Source organism: Corvus brachyrhynchos, unplaced genomic scaffold (assembly GCF_000691975.1).
Source record: "Corvus brachyrhynchos isolate BGI_N302 unplaced genomic scaffold, ASM69197v1 scaffold90, whole genome shotgun sequence".
NCBI classification, from domain to species: Eukaryota; Metazoa; Chordata; class Aves; order Passeriformes; family Corvidae; genus Corvus; species Corvus brachyrhynchos.
In genome coordinates this window covers 6,686,930-6,705,053 of record NW_008236932.1, presented here as the reverse complement: position 1 = coordinate 6,705,053, position 18,124 = coordinate 6,686,930, and the positions used below count along the sequence as shown (strand labels likewise).

General features: G+C 38.4%; 1 long non-coding RNA gene across 1 annotated transcript; it reads right to left on the bottom strand.

Moving 5' to 3' along the window:
• Nucleotides 1-10,448: 10,448 nt before the first annotated feature.
• On the bottom strand, nucleotides 10,449-15,043 carry LOC108445215. The gene is made up of 2 exons (XR_001859985.1): nucleotides 14,870-15,043; nucleotides 10,449-12,548 (listed from the first exon to the last, which is right to left on the bottom strand). It is a non-coding gene; the product is annotated as an uncharacterized LOC108445215 (long non-coding RNA).
• Nucleotides 15,044-18,124: the final 3,081 nt, after the last annotated feature.

Genomic DNA, 18,124 nt, shown 5'->3' with positions numbered 1-18,124 from the left:
TGCACACATCTGCTGTGAGGATTAATTATATGGCTTTGTTTAAGTTAAATAATTTTTTTAATCCTTCTATAGTTTGTTTTCTTATGTCTTACAAATTTATTTCATGTCTGTCCACTTCTTCACTACAGTTCTCTTCTGCTTTCTATTTCTGTCACAACTTTGATGTCTAACATATGCTTAGATTCAATGAGGAGTTGAATTTCTTTCCCTTTTTTCTCTCTTATGTCTGCATAGATTAGCAGTTTATTTTGATGAGGTTTTGGATTTGGCCTCATTTCTTCTTCTCTGCAAGACGTTTCACTGAGTACAGTTTTTTCCTATTTCCTACTTCTTTCCTCTATCCAAATAACATTTAACCTATAGATCAACATCAAAATTAACAGAGTGGTAGATGTCTTAAGAATAACGGAGTTTTTATATATTTTGTGAAAACAGGTGTTCAGGAATTTCTGAAAAGCCATGAAAATAAGAGCAGTTAGGGGTGGAAAGCTGGGAACAGCTGCAATAGAGACCCAAGTCTTGTTGAACCCTGGAGGTTGTGTCCGTCTGAATGTTTCAAGCTAAGATAAAAAATGTGTAGGAGCAGATTCTGTCGCCTTAAGCAACTTTACAACATGCACAATGCTGTTGTGGAAAAGAGCATAATTGACCCATGTTTGCAACAGAGGGCTGTGGTTAACTTTCAAGATGCCAAGCTTTGCCTTCTACCTAGTTCAGGGTTATCCTCCAGTTGGATAACTATAAACTGAAGCATCAACCTGTGCTTTCCTGCTATGGCTTTTTTCCAGATCTCTCAGGGTTGTGTCACTAAGGGCCTAGGCCTGGTACTTTATTTTGCTTTCTATGAATAGCCATCCTAGAGAAAAAAAGGGCAAGATAAATATTTTTGCAGTAGCTTATGTTTCTGAGAAGTGTTTTATGTTATTTGGAATTTTCCTTCAAGGTCAGCAGCCATTTGTGTTATTGCAGGATGGTTAGGGGGTCAGGCAAATTGCATTAATAGAATTAAAACAGGAAGTGATGCCAAGACGTGACTTTCTCCAAGTGCATCGATATCACTGGTGATTGAGTCTGAGTTGTACTCAAGAGTCATGGGAGGTCATATAATATATACTGAATAGTAAGGGACCTATCAAGATTATCAAAGTCCAACTCCTGGCCCTTCACAGGACACCCCAAGATTCACACCATGTGCCTGAGAGCACTGTCCAAATGCTTCTTGAACTCTGTCAGGCTGATGCTGTGATCTCTTCCCTTGGGAGCCTGTTCTAGTGCCCAGTAATCCACAGGGGCAAGAGCTTTTTCTTGATATCCAACCTAAACCTGCCTCGACTCAGCTTCATGCTGTTTCTTCATGTCCTGTCACTGTCACCGCAGAGGAGAGATCAGTGCCTGCCCCTCCTCTTCTCCTCACAAGGAAGTTGTGACTGCAGTGAGGTCTCCCCTCAGTCTCCTCTTCTCCAGGCTGAACAGACCAAGTGACCTCAGCCACTCCTCCTAAGTCTGAGGAGTAGTCCGGTTCATTCAGTTACAGTGTCATTTATTGTTAAGATTCATGGGTCAGGGGGAGGCAGTATTTGTTAGGAGAGCATATGTACTATGTAAGGATTAGAAAGTCCATACAAATTAATTCAGAGACTACATATTGATGCTTAAGAGACTTACAAATCACTTTCTTGTGGACTTAGCATTATTAGTGATTGAATAGTGGTTATTACATGATTTATGGATGTGAAAGATAAATCCATTTAAATTAGGTGAATTGCCAAATGAATCTGTATGTTTGAAGAAATATCCTCTGCTTGTAGTAACAGTGCCAATTTATATCACTTTAAAATCTGGTTTAAAAAAAAAAAAGTATTATTTTATTTTATCCTCTACAATCTCCAAGCTGGTACAAGTGCATATTTTTAAACTTACCATAAAATATTTTTAGCTTTCTATTGCAATAAGGTAGACACATCATGTATCTTTAGAAACCAGGGTTGGACAAAACAATTTCCAAAGTAACTTTCATTCTAGTGGTTTACTTAGCAGGGTAGGGGTGTTTGGTAATCAAGACCACCACATGTTGCTAAAGTTAACACTTGGATTAAGAAGTGACATGAGGCAAGAGTGCTCCTCAAATCCCACTTAAGTCATTGTTGTAAGAAGCTAAAGAGACTTGAAAGGCTCAGAATCCTTCTGCTTCCTTCTTACCTGGAGACAAGTTTGACTTTATGTGAAAAATGGAAGAATTGTCCTTCAGTTATGAAACTTAACTAAAAACACCTCAATAGTAATGAAAAAGCAGTAAGAGCCATACCAAAAAATTTCACACTGAAGCAAACGTGATGCCAGTGACTTGTTTCATCAATGACTACTTCCTACAGAATTATTGTTTACCTTGTAAAGTCAAATAAAGAATCATTATGCAATTGATGCTTGGCTTTTCCATTCAGTTTACACTCTAACCGAAATGCTTTCACTTAGTATCTCAATATCATAGAAAACAATGTTTTGTCTGCTAAAAGTGGTGAGCCAACCAACGTATTTCTTTTGTGTTGAAGCGTAGAACAAAACTAGGTAACTTCTTCTTCCTTTTCCCTTCTTCTCTTTCTCTTGTTCGCAACCACTGCTCAGGATGGCATCTTCTGGTGAACACAGTGCACATTTCTCATAAAGCCTTCCTGTGTGAGATCCCCTGCATAGCAATCTGTCTGGGGACATCCTTCCCAATGAATTTAAAGTCTGCCCAGTGTCCTGGGTTGCAGCGTATTCTATTACCATCCCCATCAGCTGTTGAAATCAGGTGGGGCAGTGTTTCCTTGCCTCCTCCCCCCAGACTATCTTGCTGTTAATGGCCCATCATTGTCCTGCCGCATGACTCAGAGATAACTCCCTCCGGACTATCTTCTGTTAATGAGCCTAATCAACACTTGGCCTCATGACTCATTACCCCATTGTGAGATGCTCCACCCAGAGGGAGGAACCAAGCATCCCATCGTGGAGATAATCTGAGACTCTGAACACCAGAGAGAACCCTTCCACTGGATTTCCAGAGGACAGGAGCTACACAGCCACCACTGGACCTTCTGAGGAAGAGCAGACCCCTTTTTTTTCCTACAGGATCACTGCTTCAGAGGACTGCAGCCACCATTCTACCAGACTGCTACCACCACCCTGCCTAACAGGGACTCAGGTCGTATCTTGACTCTGTCAGTTTGAACCAGTGTTTTCTTTTAGTTTTTTTTCCTTTTCTTTAATTTCCCCATTAAATTGTTATTCTGACTTGGTGCCTCCCACTGGTTTGTTTTCAAACTAGTATGTAATTCTAGTACACCCAGTTTAAACAAACTGAAGGATGGACATTTGCAGGAAGTTGTTTCAGGAAAAAATTACTTGATGATATTGACCTTACAGAACCTAATCTGTTGTGTATGTTAATTTCTCTCAGGGATTTGTTTAGTGCAGTATTTTAATTTTTATATTAAATGTGCTTGGTATAGAACAGGCAATAAGTATGACTAAAATATGACTGGGAACTTTGGGAATTTTTGTTACTGACACGTGCTGTGTTGAGATAGACATATTATTAGGAATGACGACTTGACTCCCTCTAGTCCATGCAGGTAGGATGTTGCAGTACGAGACAGTGCTTTGCAACTTAGATTTCATAGACTTGCTCAGGGTCATTGTATAACAATAAGACACTTTTCAGCAATTTCCACTCAGAGTTTTTGGTTGTATCTAATGTATGCTACCTGAAGAATTAATGAATTTTTTATTTTGTGAGATAAGGAGTCTACAGGGAAAAAAAAAAATCTTTTTTTCTTGTTCCTTATGCAGGGTTTCCCCTCACAAGTCTTCTCTTCCTTATGTGAAAAAAAAACCTGTCGGCTGCTTAGAAAACTTTTGGAATCTGTTTAAATGTCTTTAGATTTGCAAACTGTGCTCCATAGCATGTTAGAAATTGTCAGGGAAATAAATTCTCCTACTCGAATAGAGTGGGGGAAGAACTGAAAGGATGCAGACATCCCGTGGCAATGGAAACACCCTGGAGCTTATAGCAGAGAAGCACTTAACTGGGTGAGCAGGCTGAGCCACAATTGGTTCCCCAGCACCTCTCTATCTTCTCTATCTTCTTTAGATAACTACTGCCCTTTAGCAATGTGCACAGCACTGCTGGGAAAGTTGGGTAGAAATGCCAGCAAAACCTGGAGAAGAGATTATAAATACAATGTCAGAGAACACCTAAAAAAACTTGACATCCGGAAGTCCGTGGGCCTTGACAGGATGCATCCATGAGTGCTGAGAGATCTGGTGGACACCATTGTGAGGCCGCTTAAAATCATCTTATAAAGGTCTTGGTGACCAGGAGAAGTGCTTCAGGAGAGAAAGCAAATGTCACCCATGTCTTCAAAACAGGCAAGAAGGAGGACCCAGGCAACTTCACCACAGTCCCTGGAAAGGGGAGGGTGCACCTCATTCTGGAGGCCATCTCTGCTCACATGGAAGATGAGAAAGTGATCAGCATGGATGCACTAAATGGGGTAAAGGCCTGAGCAACCTGATCTGATTCCATGGCTGAGCCTGTTCTGGGCAGGGGGTGTGCATGAAGACCCCCTGATGCTGACATTGACCTGGATTGTCCTGCCATGCCAAATGGGTTGGCAAGTCAGTATTTCACAATCATAAAACAGTCAATGATTCTATAGCAATCTTAACTACTGAAGCATTTGCTTAATTCTGTGCATTTCAGTAAGGCAAATGAAAAGCTGGTGAATGTTAGAGTTATGCAATAATATCAGATAATTAAGGGAGAGGGGAAGAAGCGTGGTGATAAAAGCTATTAATTTCCATCTAATAGGCTAGTTGCTTATCTTTTTAGATCCCTTCCCCCAAGAGTTTCTGGAGTGAGATAAGAGAATACTATGAAAAAATAATGATGGTAATTGGATATAGTAATTACTTATAAAGAGGAAGGAAAGAGGAAGGATTCTGGCACAAGAAAAATTCCAGTAACAATTCTCCACAGGCAGAAAATAATTTGTTTGAGTTCATAATTAATAGATTTGTTAGAAAAGTACTTAAAATTTGAAATATTGTGAGTAGACCTCTTTCCAGATGGATTAAGATTAATGGGTTCTCCAGCAGCATATGAAACATTATTGCTCAGTGGAGAGAATTAGTTGCACCTAGATTTGTCTCAATTTTTTCTTCTTTACTCTCTTCCTTCCCTTGCTTCTCTGGCTTCAGGGGAGAGGCTGAGGAGAATGAAGACAAAAGAAAAGAATGCTTCTAATTTCACCATGGAGTGGAGTCCTTTATCTAAAAGGCATCCAAGCAGTCAAGACTAAATGAGATGGGCAATGTGAGGCTATTTACTGCACAGGAGTACAAAGGGAGGGAAGGTGATATTACGTACAAAACAACTAAGTTTATACACCAGGGCAGTTCAGAGATAGTAGCATATCCAAACCAGGATACTTAAAAATCAATTAATACTTTTATGTTGTAGATTCAGTACTGGGACAAGGGAGGAGAAATAATTTGTGATGTCAAAGAAATAGGGGTGAACAGCTTATTCTCAGTTTAGTATTAACAGTTTCTTCACTGAAAACATGGAAAGGCATTTGGAAAATTTCTACAATTCAAGTCAAGAGAGAAGTAACTCAATAATGACCACTCGTAACCACGAGCAGTGAAAATGCATCCTTTTAAGACAAAACAAGCATCAGAAATCCCAATTATCCAGCTTTTTAATTTTGTATTTCAGTTCTGAGAGAGCAGGGGCGACATGACAATCTTATTTGAAGTATCTCTGACAAAAGGAAAAAAGCAAATTAAAACTATTCGTGGTGGGCAAAACAGGTTGATTTTGAAAATGTCTTTCAATAAAAGAAAAGCAGCTGCATTTGTGCCAACAGTTTTGGAATTTTTATCAACATGTGACCCTTCCAGTTCCCTAGAGAAGGCAAACTCACACCAGTGAGATAAAAGGAGCTTGCTGATTGTTTCCAGATTCCTGAGAAGGCTGTAGGAGAGCTGCATAATTTTACCTTAAGCAAAGGCACTCAGATTTCTTTTTTTTGCATATGCATACTGAACAGTATTTTCCCCTCCATGTTCTCCTTTATCATTTCCCTCTCATTTTTAGTTGTAAAAATCTTAAACTGAGTAGAATTCAACTTTCTGTATTTTTCCCCTTAGACAGAAGTCTGTTTCTCATGGAGGTCTATACCAAAACTTCATAAGAAAAGGCATACATATTGGGAAAATTATGCTTTTTGCCAATTACATGTTTTAAACTTTACAGTTAGGGCTAGCCTCTAATTTCTGATTCCTACTTTTTCTTGACTTAGCATGTCTCTAGATCTTTTTGAATGGAACAACATTTTTAAATAACATCATTGTGTGGTAAAAAAGTCTCAGAAATTCAAAAATCATTCACCCACATGCTATAGTTTCGAGTTTTGTCAGCCCTTCATTGGGCAGTTTGTTGGGCAGTGTGGCCTATTCACACATTTTGATGACTCCCAAACTTCATTTCTGGGCTTTTCTAGACATCCCAGTGTATTATGTCTAAAATGTAGAGGAAATGACACATACAGAACATTCAGAGTTCATCAGGGGATTCACTTTAGGTTGCACTTGTCACCAACCAAGGTTGGAATGAATGAGTTCTAGGATTCAGTTTAGTAAGGGAGATTAAGCAGGAAGTGTTCTATGGACAGCTTCATTAATGGATTTATGTTGGAGAAATTAAAATTATTCTTTCAATTATATCTAAAGATTTAGAATAGTCAGGAGATGTGGATTGAAAGATGAAATGAATTTCAGTCACCTGTGTGATGCTTGGACTCTATTTTTCTCAGATTTAGACACTGTTTAGGACACCCTAAAACTGACCTTCATTGGTATAAGCTGCTCCCAGGATTCCACTGTGACTCAGCATATTAGTAGACTGTTTAGGCTAGTAGGCAGCCTAAAACAGATAAGGGAAAAAGCTGACTGGCTGAGCTGGCAATGGACTTAGCTCATAATTCACCCAAAGAGGAAGAAAAAACTCCTTGTGTCTTACCTAAAAGAAATGGTCAGAAAAATTTAGTGCCCTTTTAGACACATTTGAATATTTTAAAATTTTTTTTGAAGCATTAATTTTACTGGTTTTTTTCCCAACCCAAACCAGTCTATGATTTGGGAAGTTGATTTTTTTTAAGTAATGTAGAAATGATTCTAAGACATGCCAGTTCTATAAAACAGCTGTAATTTTACATCTGTCAGTTCAGATTTTGTTCCCCTTAAGGAATATTTCCTTATGTTATTAATTTTTGTTTCACAAACTCTAGAAACAGAAGGAAGAGGAAAATGCTTGGGTATTTCCTAGCTCACTGTTTTTTGCATTTTAGCCTTATTTTCACGAGCCAAGTGTGACCCAAGGCAAGTTTTATACCTGTATAGATTATGTGTATACTTTTTCTCAAGTTCTCATAACTGAAGCTTGTAGCTGATAAAATAAAGAAATTTGAGAGACTTGCATAGTGTTTTAAATAAGCTAAGTCACTATTTGGTAAGATTATGGGTCACTAAGTTGCTGGGGAAAAAAAAGGAAAAAGGAAAGGAAAAGAAGAGAGAAGGAAAGAAGAGAGAAGGAGTCTGGGACACCAACACTGTCCCCATCGAGTAGAATAAGTTGTGACTACTAGCAGGCTTCTATCCAAACAGAGCTTACAAACTTTTGATGAAGGAGCTTCTCTGAGTTCCAAATTAGGTATCCCACCTGTGGAGAAAAATGCATGCCTTAAAGCTGAGAAGTTTAAGGTGTGATTTTTCCAGAGAGTGTAATTTATATAACTTGACTTCTGAGAAATCATATAGGTTAAATAACTAATCAGTACATGCAGTATTTTTATGGAAGGGTAATAATGAGGAATACTTCTATTTAGGTTGCTGCCTTTCTGAAAGTCTTGAGATACCTTCTCTCACACAGAATACAGATCAGGAGGAGCTTTCTTTTTAAGGTCCATACTGAAAACTTATTTTCTGATTGTTATATTGCACAGAATTCACCCTACTGCAAGAGCCTGAAAGACCAAATTCACCAGGCCAGGATTTTAATGTGTATTGTACTGTCCTGCCTTCTTCTAGGGCAGTGGAATTTACAGAAATCTGATGCCTTCAGACGTGGAACAATGCCTTACTTTCTCCATCTCTAACTTGGGAATATTTTGCTCTGACTTTTACAGTTTTAATGAACTTTTCAGTTAACAATAAATAATAGACAAAAATAAACACATTTATTCTATAAAATGGTTTATATCCTAAACCTGCACTCATAAAAATTTATTCTGACTGCCTAATTTTCCTGATAAGAGAAATCAGATTAATCTATGCAAAAGTTTCTATCTTAATCCTCACAAAACTTCAGTATTACCGCAGGCCTGGTTCCTACGGTATATCACCGTGTCCCGCAGCTATAGGGAGGAGGAGGAGAAGAAGATCCAGCAGGCAGGAATTGTGCAGCAAGATTGATTTATTTAATTATTTTACAAACTCTTTTATAGACTTTTTTCTTCATAGTCTAATTGGACAAAGGACCAGCCACCCCTTTGGGGGTGATTGGCCAAAATCCTAAAACATCCATTATCAAAATATTTTCTACTATACCATAAACAAGACTTTCCAAGGTTGCAGGTGGCTTGGTTGTTTACATTCCCTGCTACCTCTTCTGTGAGAGAGAAAAGTCTCTCACGGACTTAGAAAAATAACAAGAAGATCCTCACTAACAGCATTTTTGTACCTACACTTCAGGCTGTCCTATTACATCCAAGGTAGCACAACACTAATATATTGAGCTTAAAATTAGAGTGAAAAAGAGAAGCATAAACCATTACAGGAGCTTTTAAAATTTTAAAATTTGTTGTTGTTTGTTTGTGACTGTTTTTTTTCCAAACCGTCAGTCCCTGGTTGACTAGCACAATTCAAGTGCATCTTAACTGTTGACGTCTTGAGGTGAGCATTCCAGCTCTGGAGGCCCAAGGCCACACAGAAAAAGAGCCTCCAAGAGCTACATTTTCTATCTCCCTGTTCCTGGTATGTATCTCAATTCCCAGAATGTGCAATGTAACATTTCTTGCAATTCTGGTTCTAGCACTGCTATGGAGTCACAGAGATTGTCTTCTTTCCCATGGCCATCAGTGCTGAAATTAGGACTAAATCTGATGCTGGATTCATACTACTCGGTTCTTAAAACTTCTAAGCCCAAAGATTTTTAACTGAATTAAAATTCTCCATCATTCCTTCTACTAGGTGAAATATAACAATCTACGTGGCTTTCAGAATTCTAATTTTAACTGGAAGATATTTTGTCAAAATATGTTCAAACAATTTTCAAGGTGCATGGGACAAATTTTAATAAGTTCATTTAATGAATCCAAATGAATAAATTAAGGTGTGGCCCAGTTAAGATCAACTGTCAGTGTAACAATTAATGCTGTGGTGTATTTCCAGGATGACTTCATGTCCTCATGGTGAATCCTTTAAAATGACCACTTTGTGATGGTGAACACCTGCAATTTTAACAGAGGAGTGGGTGCCTAATTTCCAAAACTCATTCTAGAATAAGTCAGAAATAATAAGAGTTCATTAGAACTGATATATCAAGGCTGGAAGACCATTTTCTATGTGGCCTGCTGAGAAAACTGTCTGAGTAGAGAACAAAATACATTCATTGAGTTATTGGACAATAAGGAAATATACACTCAGTAAAATCTGAATTTCATGTCAAGATTTACACTGTAATTTTTAAATTTATTTTTGATTTTCCATTAACAAATAAGCAATAAGCAATTCCAAAAACAAATAAGATTTTTATTGAATCAGAGTTTTGAGAATTAGCTTTTAATCATATTTTCCCTACTAAATATCTCACCATTTCCCTGTCTTACTGCCACGCTCTCTTCCTAGTCAAAGCAAGAGGAACAAAGTTCACTTTTTTGAAAGAATCTTTTTGTAAGGCATCACACCAAAGACAAACTGATCTACACAAGTCATGTAAGGCAGGACTGAGCTTAGAGCTTTCAATTTTTTGGTCTAATAGTTATTCCTTACTTGCAGTTAAGTTGGATGTCAGAAATCAAACATTACTTTGAGGACGAGATGGATTACTGACAGGGAGCTTGCTGTGCTTACCCTGTTACTAAGCACTGATATTTAAGCTGGTTTTATTTTTTTACTTGCTTTAACATTTTTCAGAATCAGAAAAACAATGTAATAGATTGTCTCTCCGCCTAGCTCTTCAGCTGTGTTTGTTTTGCTGACTGCCGTAAAGAGTCAACAGGGTTTAAATCCCTGAAAGATTCAGAGAGAAATGCTCTTAACATTTATTAATTTTCCAGCCATTCTTTACCAAGGGAATACATCTTTAAAGAAACCATACGATTTTGGGGTTATTTTTGTATCTATTCTTTTCTGTATCTGACTGATACTGTTGAATTTCTATTAAAGTAAAATGAACTCAGCTCATTTACACCGTTGGAGGACCTGACCTGAACACCAGTAGCTTGTTATTTTTTAACATAGAACTTCTATACAAAATTGTGTGAGCTGAAAGGTGGGGAACTAATCCCTTTTTATTTCTTTTATGATGGATTGATGCAACAAGGGAGCAAAGCAAGAAGCAGTAGCTCCCGTTCTGTGAGACGTCAGGGGAGTACTATATATCCTGTACAGAATACTTGTAATGTTAAAGTCATTTGGCTATCTTGTAAGAAAATAGAATGTTTTTTGTCCTGCATTTACTAAACAATGTGGATTTGTACTATGTGACTGTAAAGTACTGTGAAACAAGTACTTGCTTAACAACAGTGTAAAGCAAGAGTTGGAGTTGCAGCTATCTCCACGCTCTATTACTGAAATTAGTGTGCTTTCCCTCTTCTCAGGCTCTTGCTCTGCTGTCCAGGTTGGACATCTCCTCTCACTGTGCACTTTTCCTGGTTTAACTTAACATTATAAATGTACATATTCATGTGTAAATTACTACATGGGAGCATGACTCCTTTCTGTGTCTGTTATTATGCCACATATATCAGTGAAATTTGTAGCAAATCTTTCTGGGGGAAACAAGTGGACAATCAGGATCACTAGTGACCATATTTTACTTGCTGAAGAGAATATAATTTGTAAATGGGCCCATAGTATGTACTATGAATGTCTGGCTCTTGGACAAGAACAGTAGCCTTTCATTGAAATGAAGGGTTAAGAAGAAAAATAAAGAGACATCGTGGTTAATATTAATGCATCCTTTCCCCTTTTGACGACACAGGCTGTAAATTTGTATGTATACATGCATACAAATAGAATGAAGTATCTACTAAACTAGTAAAGCTGTTTTAGCTTATCTGACACTTATACCAATACATCTTTACATTATTTCTCTTGGGAAATAAAAGCTTGACTTTGGTACTAGATGGCAGCTTCTCAGCAGGGTGGGTTGGAGGTCTGCCTTCCATTGTTACATAGTGGCTAATGGAGCATAAGTATTGCTCTTCTGCTAGGAGTTTTTGATATCCATTTATCCTGAGGGATGTATTACTTGGATTTGAAGTGCAGACATTTGTCCTCTGAAAAAGAGTCTCATAAATCTCAGATTAAACAATAATATATTGATACACTGATATAGTTACCTAGTACATCAGTCATCTTTTTCAGTAACATGACTATGCTATAAACCTGAATTTCTCTTTGCTAAATTTTTTGCTCTCTTTGTCCCATCCTAGGACAGTTCAGGCTGTCAGGGACTTAAGGATATCTCCAATTCAGCACCCGTTTGCAGCAGCAGATTCTGCTGACATGTCAGGCCAGGTTACCCAGGACTTTATCCCATATGGGCTTGAAACTGTTCAAGGATGGAGAGTGGGGTTTCCTGATAAACCCGCTTGTCTGACTGAGTATGGGATAGCTCATTCTTATCCTTGGAGGACTTTGACTTTAAAGCCCTGCCAGCCTCCCTGAGCTCAGGGGCCCTTCAGAACTACCTCCCTGGGATCCAATAAACCAACTTCCTGAGCAAGCCAAACTTTTTTCTGAAAACTCTTGTCTTTGCTACTTGCTACTTACTGTGTACTTACTGTACACAAAAAGTCAGCTTTACTTCTATCGATTCAGGACTTTGATAATGTATTTCTGTTCCAAGTCAATATGGCATTTTTGTGTTAAACAAACACATACATACATATGCAAAGTTCTGCTTTCCCCTCCAGTGTCAAGCTCTCAGCCTCCTCAAGCAACTGCTGAGACCAGGCAGGTCAACCAGAGCCTGTAGGACCCTTAAGCAAACTGCTCTAAAATGCTTCTCTCTCTCTCTCTCTCTTTTTTTTTTTTTTTTTGGTAACGAAGGAAAAGTAATTGTTGAAACCTTGAGCAATCTCATCCTCAGGATTTGTGAGAAGAGAGATGCTTTCATGAGTAGAGTCCTCTTCCCAGTGTTTGAAAATGGTCTCCTTGTGTCTGGAGTGTATGTTTTTCTTTTTTTCTGCTCTCCTTCATTTCTCAGGTAGCAGTTCTCTCTGTAATAAGAGCATTGTAATAGGTGCCCAGTTTGAATATTCTACTAGTGGAAAAAACAAATTTGCATTAAAAATTGCTTAAGTATGCAATAGATAAAGCAAATATCTTTAATAATGATATACAGAGATGAAAACTCCTGTGTATTAGGGTTTTGTCACTTAGGTAAATAATACAGCCTTACAAGTTTCGGTGAATTTTTTTTTTTTTCCTGAGAAAACCATGGGATTAAATAAAAAATCCAGTCTTTGAATGACATTCTGGAAATGGCACATACTGAAAATGCCAAGAAGGGTTGTGGTTTTTGGTTTTTTTTTTCATGGAAACTGACAGTGTCTCTTACTTGCTTCATTGAAAATGTGAATTATTTTGAGATATTACATTAAAGATAGGATAGCACTGCAAACAATACAATTTGTCAGCTTTGCTGACTTTAATGAAAGGTTAGAAAAGTTTTTGTACTTAACTCACACACATTAACAAAATACCAGAACCTGTTTAGGAGTGTAAAAACCATCAATGTTACTTTCTAAATAGATGATGAAACTCCTCCTTAACAAAAGCCTATCCATTAATTTCATTATTCTAGTAGTTAAGAATAGTGGGTTAAGTGTTATTTTTCTGTGGAATATTGATCAAGTCTCATATTTTCTTTGCTTGGGACTCTGTTAGCAAAACTGGAGAGGCTACAGCTTCATGGGCAGAGCTGAACATTAGTAAGGAAGATGGAAGATGTGCTCATAGTCTGACCCAGGCTTTAAGGTCCAAAGCAGTTGGTGATGATGAATTATCTAGTATCATTAATGAACAATTTAACAAAATCTGTAAGCTGGTGATTGATGTAATTGTGGAATAATTTGTGGGCTATATCTAATGTGCTGTTACAAAGTCTAGAAGTGAATGCATGTACTGCACTGTGGATAAGCATGGTGTCAACACACCTCTGAGTTGAAGAGCTGTGATCAACAGTACAGTCATAATGGTTGTTAACTGGGGTGAAGGTACCACTGCCCAAAGTATCAGCTGAATTGGAAGAAAAAGTTTGTTCTAAGAGCCTAAGCAGTAGCAGGGTGGAAAATATACAAAAATATGGTAGTCCTGAACTAGTACTACTGCATGGGAAACCAGAAGGTGTGTGAGATAAATGGCTATACCATTACAAAAGCATTACGTGTTAAAATACAAAATCAAAATAGAAGTAGTCATCATGATTAAAAAAGATAAACCCTCAGAGAGACGTGCAATATAGCAGGCGAGCCCATCATTAAGAATGTCCTGGAGTAAAGCAGACAGGGATGTTGAAGCAGAAAACTGGAGTAGGATTTTGTCTTCTGTTTCCTCTCATGAACTCCTAAGGCGGTAATGCAAACTTTGATCTGTGTTACTTCTGTCATCTTCTGAAGAAACACAACAGTGAACCAAAGGTATTTTTAAGATGTATTCGGGTTTGCAAGACTGGTGCATGTAGACCCCATTTAACAAGGGTAATGAACAAAAAGCCTTGTAGTAATAGAAATAGACCTGTTGGTACAAGAAGGGACAGTGCCATGGCTGAGTGAGACCCAAGAGGCTTGGGTAATGTGGGCTGAAGAGGCAGAAGCTGCCTTGCATATTCAGCAGAGAAAATCTGGACAGGTCATTTTCCTCTTCTAACCCAAGAGATACCTTCACTGTGAAAAAGATTGTTAAAGACAAATTAAATGACAAATGTCATCAAAATTGAGAGATAATCTGTTCTGCTGGTTTCTGTTCCAAATACACATGGTTACTTTGGGACTCTAAGACCAGCCAGCACCTCTTTCTTCTTTGTTTTTATTGCCTTACCTCATAATAAGGAGTAGAGTTTTAAAGTATGGCCTTTACTGCTAAAAATTAATATTTCGTATACCTTGCCTAAATTTTTCTAAAGTTTCTAGAAATCTACCACAGGTGTGTTCCTAGTGGGACTTAAATACTGTTCCATATTAAATTGCCTCATGGGTGATTCCTCTGCTTTTCAAAACATCTTCCATTTCAAATTGTTTAACAGCTCAGCTCAGGATGCCGGAGATTTCTAGACAGAGGAGAAATACACTTTTTTCAAGGGTAAAGGTTTTAGTTGCCTAACTAAAAATTGTCAAGTTTGACCACTACAGAATGTATGTTTTGGTAGCATTCTTCCAGTATGCATTAATTTTCCATGTAGAATACACCTCTAAGGATTGCTAACCATGAAAATGAGGCCAGCTGAGTCCAACAGTTGACAGAACTCAATAACAGGAATAATAAGGAGAAGAGAACAGATTTGAAAGCCCCCAAAAGAAGCCAAGTTTTCATTCCCTACCTTTGTTGAGATCATGAATTGCTTTTAGATATTTTAATAATCACGCAGTCTAGCTGGTAGCCATCTGAAGAATCCATGCAGTAGCTTATTCAAGTTGCTGTTTTTCTTTCACTCTCTTATTTCTTTCTTTTCTAAAAATTAAAAAAAAAAATTGTGAATGGTAGAGAAGGAAGTGCCTGATTCCTCTTTAGTACATATATTGCTGCTTACTTATAATTCTTAATTCTATTTGTTTTGCTTTTTGTGACATCTTGTTATGACTGCAAATAAATTCTGTTTCTGAAATGGTATATGAGCATTTTGTGGCTGTTGGCAGAGATCCTCAGAGCAAACTTATAAGGAATTTAGAGGTTGTTTGCATACCCAAGACTGAAAAGCTGAGGGTTAAACATAGTGAATAGCCCACATGAGGATCTTGCTTCAGCAGGGACAGACAGAAAGCGGTCTCCATATACGTCTATGTATTATCCGTGAGTAATAAACCAGCAAAAAAGTGATTAACTATGATAGTAATTTTATTCAGCTGATTCGTATTCATGTTATATTAATTATATGATCTATATTTTAATATATAATATATGTTATATATAATAATGTAATATTAATTACAATATTTTGTTTCTGTTAGCAATGTTAAAATGTAGATAATCAGGTTTACAATGTTCCCTTTGGTACTAAAAATTAAAAACCCAATTGTGCTTTGTGCTAAGATGTTTTGTGGTTTCTGAAACAACTAAATTCTTTTTAAGGAAAAAAATGGGTGGGTTTTTCTAGTGGCAAGTGTAGTTCTTTAAAGTAAGTTTTGGATAAATGAAAATAAGGTACAGCTGCGAACATGAAGCTCTTTCCTATTTTCATCTCAGATTTCAGAAACGGAGATGGTGCAATTGTGTTTACAGCAAAATGCTTGAATTTCCCTTATTGTGATAGAAGCAACATTATTTGAATGTCTCTGGCCTACTGTTCAAGTGAAGACTCTGTGGAGGATTCTAGTTTCACAAATGGACACAGCTCTACCTAGCACAAATTCAAAAGATTGTTTTTCATCATTGTGTACTGACAGGAAGATCAGACAACACCTTCAGATAGAGCTGCATGGGCAATTCTTGTCTACGCACAAGAATTCTTGATTCTGCTGACACATATATTTGACCCTTCTCGGAATTTTATTTTCTTGTAGATAGATATTAGTTGATGTGAGACACACCATGGGCTCAAATTCAACAAAAATACCCTACAGCTCAGTGGTCAATGGCTCATATTTGATGGACATCAGTGACAAGTAGTATACCTCAGGGTCCATATTAGGTCCAGTTTTATTTAATATCTTCATTAAAAAGGTAGATGAAGGGATCTACTGCACCCTCTGCAAATTTTGAGATGACCCCAAGCTGAGTGGTGCTATTGGCACTCTTGAAGGATGGGGTGGCACCCAGAGGGTGCCACACCTGGGTCGGGGCAACCCTTGCTATCAACACTGAGTGGGGATGAAGAGATTGAGAGCAGCACTGTGAGAAGGACTTGGGGATGCTGGTGGATGAGAGGCTGGATGTGATCCAGCAATGTGTACTTACAGCCCAGAAAGCCAGTTTTAACCTTGGCTGCATCCAAAGGGGGAAAGGAACAAAATGGGGAGAGGGACAGAACCAGGCTGGCCAGTGACTGGAATGGGATGGTGTGCCAAAGCTTGAGAAAGCAAGCATTAGTGGGATTTCTCAATCTGCTCCATGAGGTGTCAGCTACAACGAACCACATGTGAAATGTGTGGTTCTATGCCATAAGGAACAAAGAAGAAGAGTTTGAAGCTTTGGATCAGTTCCAGAAATTTGACATCATTGGCATAAGTGAAATCCGGTGGGATGAGTCCTGTGACTGGAGTACCCTGTTGGATGGTTACAGGCTCTTCAAGAAGAATAGGCAGGGCAAATGAGGTAGGGGGTGGCACGGTACATAATGGAAGCCTTGAATGTATGGAGCTCGTAGTTGGTGATGACATGGTTGAGACCCTCTGGGTAAGGATTAAGTGCCAAACAAAAAATGTGGATGTCATTGTGGGAATCTAGACCACCCAGCCGGGATGATGACGCTGATGAAACATTCCTTGAGGAACTAAGACACACCTCTAAATCATCAGTTCTTGTTCTTATGGAAAACTTCTATTTGCTGGATGTTAACCGGGATCACTATACAGCTGGAAGAAACAGATCCAGAAGATTCCTAAAACACATAGATGACTACTTCATTATGCAGTTACCAAGAAAGCGGACTTGATTTATAGCCCTCGTTGTTTATTTCTTGTTAATAGAGAGGGTGTAATGAATGAAGTCATCGGTGGCTGTCTTGGCCACAGCAAACATGAAGCAACTGAGTTTAAAATCTCTGTTGACAGGAGAAAAAGTGCCAGGAAGACTCCAACACTGGACCTGAGGAGAGCAGATTTCAGGCTCCTTGGGAAACTAACGGGTAAGTTCCACTGCGAAAATGCTTTTGGAAGTGTTGGGGTCCATCAGTGCTGGTCACTTCTCAAGCACCACCTCCTAACCGCATAGGAGCAGGCAATTCCAAAATGTTGGAAGTTGAGCAGATGAAACAGAAATCCAGCTTGGCTGATCAGGAATCTTTTTTTGGCAGTAAGGCAAAAAATGAAGCTGTATCCTCAGTGAAAGTAAGGTCAGGTGATATGGGAGGAATACAGAAATGCTGCTTGCCACTCAAAATTCGTGGAGCCAAAGCTCTGTTGGAAGTGAAGCTGACCAGAACTGTGGGGGAAAAAAAAGAGATTCTTTAAATATGTTAATGACAAAAGGCAGTTCATAAATTTCATCAGGTCATTATAGGATAAGGATGGTTACCCTACAAACAGGGACACAGACAAGACAGAGGTGTTTAAATGCTTTCTTTGTCTGCCCTCAGCACCAATTATGGACTAAGGAGGTCCCAGCACCCTGAGCTGGAGGACCATGGCTGTGAGAGTGATGAAATCCCAGTTGACCCTGATGCTGTGAGGGATCTGCTGCTGTCTAGATACCTGTAAATCTGTGGGACTTGATTGTATTTATACAAGGGCACTCAATGAACTGGCTGATGTAATCTCAAGGACTCTCTTGAGGTTTGAGCATTATTGGGAATCTAGAGAGATCCCAGCTGACTGAAAGATGACTAAGGTTGCCCAGATTTTCAAAAAGGCCAAGAACTGCAGACCTGTCAGTCTCACTTAAGTGCTTGGTAAAGTTATGGAGAAGATTATCCTAGAAG